The sequence below is a fragment of the Eschscholzia californica genome, unplaced genomic scaffold, assembly GCF_041429995.1.
Source record: "Eschscholzia californica isolate CP2 unplaced genomic scaffold, dmEscCali1.0.p SCAF_43, whole genome shotgun sequence".
Lineage (NCBI taxonomy): Eukaryota > Viridiplantae > Streptophyta > Magnoliopsida > Ranunculales > Papaveraceae > Eschscholzia > Eschscholzia californica.
Genome location: NW_028238465.1, coordinates 50,001 through 52,500, shown reverse-complemented (window position 1 = coordinate 52,500; position 2,500 = coordinate 50,001).

Sequence of the window (2,500 nt, the reverse complement as noted above, 5' to 3'; positions counted from 1 at the left end):
TCCCGTGCCGTCCGAGCCTCACCAAGGCCGTCCCATGCGCGTCCCGTGCCGTCCGAGCCTCACCAAGGCCGTCCCATGCGCGTCTCGTGCCGTCCCGAGCTGTGCCGAGGCCGTCCCGTGCTGTCCCATGCCGTCCCGAGCCTCGCCAAGGCCGTCCCGTGCCGTCCGAGCTGTGCCGAGGCCGTCCCGTGCCGTCCCGTGCTGTCCCATGCCGTCCCGAGCCTCGCCAAGGCCGTCCCGTGCCGTCCGAGCTGTGCCGAGGCCGTCCCGTGCCGTCCCGTGCTGTCCCATGCCGTCCCGAGCCTCGCCAAGGCCGTCCCGTGCCGTCCGAGCTGTGCCGAGGCCGTCCCGTGCCGTCCCGTGCTGTCCCATGCCGTCCCGAGCCTCGCCAAGGCCGTCCCATGCGCGTCCCGTGCCGTCCGAGCTGTGCCGAGGCCGTCCCGTGCTGTCCCATGCCGTCCCGAGCCTCGCCAAGGCCGTCCCATGCGCGTCCCGTGCCGTCCGAGCCTCACAAAGGCCGTCCCAGGCCGTCCCGTGCCGTCCCATGCGCGTCCCGTGCCGTCCGAGCCTCACCAGGGCCGTGACATGCCGTCCCGAGCCTGACCAAGGCCGTCCCGAGCCTCACCAAGGCCGTCCCATGCGCGTCCCGAGCTGTCCCATGCCGTCCCGAGCCTTAGCAAGGCCGTCCCATTCGCGTCCCGTGCTGTCCCATGCCGTCCCGAGCCTTAGCAAGGCCGTCCCATTCGCGTCCCGTGCCGTCCCATGCGCGTCCCGTGCTGTCCCGTGCCGTCCCGAGCCTGACCAATGCTGTCCCGTGCGCGTCCCATTCTTTTGGCTCGGCTGGCCCGTGCATTCTATGGGGTCGTGGGACATTTCGAAATCCACCCGGGCCATTTCGACTCTCTCTTCATTAATACTATTGAGGTATTATTTATGAATTATTGGAGAAAAGAAACGGAAGAAAATATTTTTTTTTCTATTTTTTATGAATTTTCCGGTGTTTATTCACTTAAAAATTCATAGAAAAATAAATATTTATCGGAATCGCTATTATAATATATCAAAAAAATCCTTGCGAAAAGACCTTTCCAACGAGTATAAGTTTGCTGGATTCCGACGAGTAACGAAGGAGTAAAGGCCCAGTATGCTTGGTTAAAAAATTGATGTTTCCTTGTGAAAATAGGAAAAACAATAACTTTGCACTATAAGGGGGAGGGTTGAGCTCCTTCCCCAGAGCGTGCACAGCACTTGTGCTGGCACGTTCCCTAGTGCTCGCCAAGCACCATAGGGCATCCAAAGGGCAAAGCTCGGCCTACTACATGATGGGAAGCTTCTAATATGTCGGAATACGAAGAGATTTCGTGCGACCCGAAGCTCGGCTCGGGCGTCCCGGCCTGTGCCGAGCTGTGCCGAGCGCGTCCCAGGCCGTCCCGAGCCAAGTCTCGGGCGTCCCAGGCCGGCCCGAGCAAAGTCTCGGACGTCCCAGGCCGTCCCGAGCTGTGTCGAGGCCGTCCCAGGGCGTCCCGAGCTGGAGCGAGGGCGTCCCAGGCCGTCCCGAGCCAAGTCTCGGGCGTCCCAGGCCGTCCCGAGCAAAGTCTCGGACGTCCCAGGCCGTCCCGAGCAAAGTCTCGGGCGTCCCAGGCCGTCCCGAGCTGTGCCGAGGCCGTCCCAGGCCGTCCCGAGCTGTGGCAAGGGCGTCCCAGGCCGTCCCGAGCAAAGTCTCGGGCGTCCCATGCCGTCCCGAGCTGTGGCAAGGGCGTCCCAGGCCGTCCCGTGCTGTGCCGAGGCCGTCCCGAGCCTAGTCTCGGGCGTCCCAGGCCGTCCCGAGCTATGGCGAGGGCGTCCCAGGCCGTCCCGAGCCAAGTCTCGGGCGTACCTGGCCGTCTCGAGCTGTAGCGAGGGCGTCCCATGCCGTCCCGGGATGTCCCATGCGCGTCCCGTGCCGGCCCGAGCAACAGCTCGGGCGTCCCGTGCCTCGGCCCTTCCAAGTGGTGCTTCGTCGGACATCTCGATATCCACTCGAGCATTTTCGACCATTCTCCATATGTGGGTGTGTGGGTATTTATCAGGAATATTGGAGAAAGAATCGGGAAAAAAATATTTTTTTTCTATTTTTTTTGAATTTTTAATTGTTTATTCACTTAAAAATTCATAAAAAAATAAATATTTATCGGAATCGCTATTATTATATATCAAAAGAATCCTTGTGAAAAGACCTTTCCAACGAATGCAAGTTTGTTGGATTTGGACGAGTAACGAAGGAGCAAAGGCCGAGTATGCTTGGTTAAAAATTTGATGTTTCCTTGTGAAAATAGGGAAAACAATAACTTTGCACTATATAGGGGAGGGGTGAGCTCCCTCCCCAGGCCGTGCACAGCCCTTGGGCTGGCAGGTGCCTTGGCCCTTGGGATGCAACATAAGGCATCCCAAGGGCAAAGCTCGGCACGGGGGTGGATGGGAAGCTTCCAAGAGTTGCCCAACTCATCCCCGACGTGGAAAA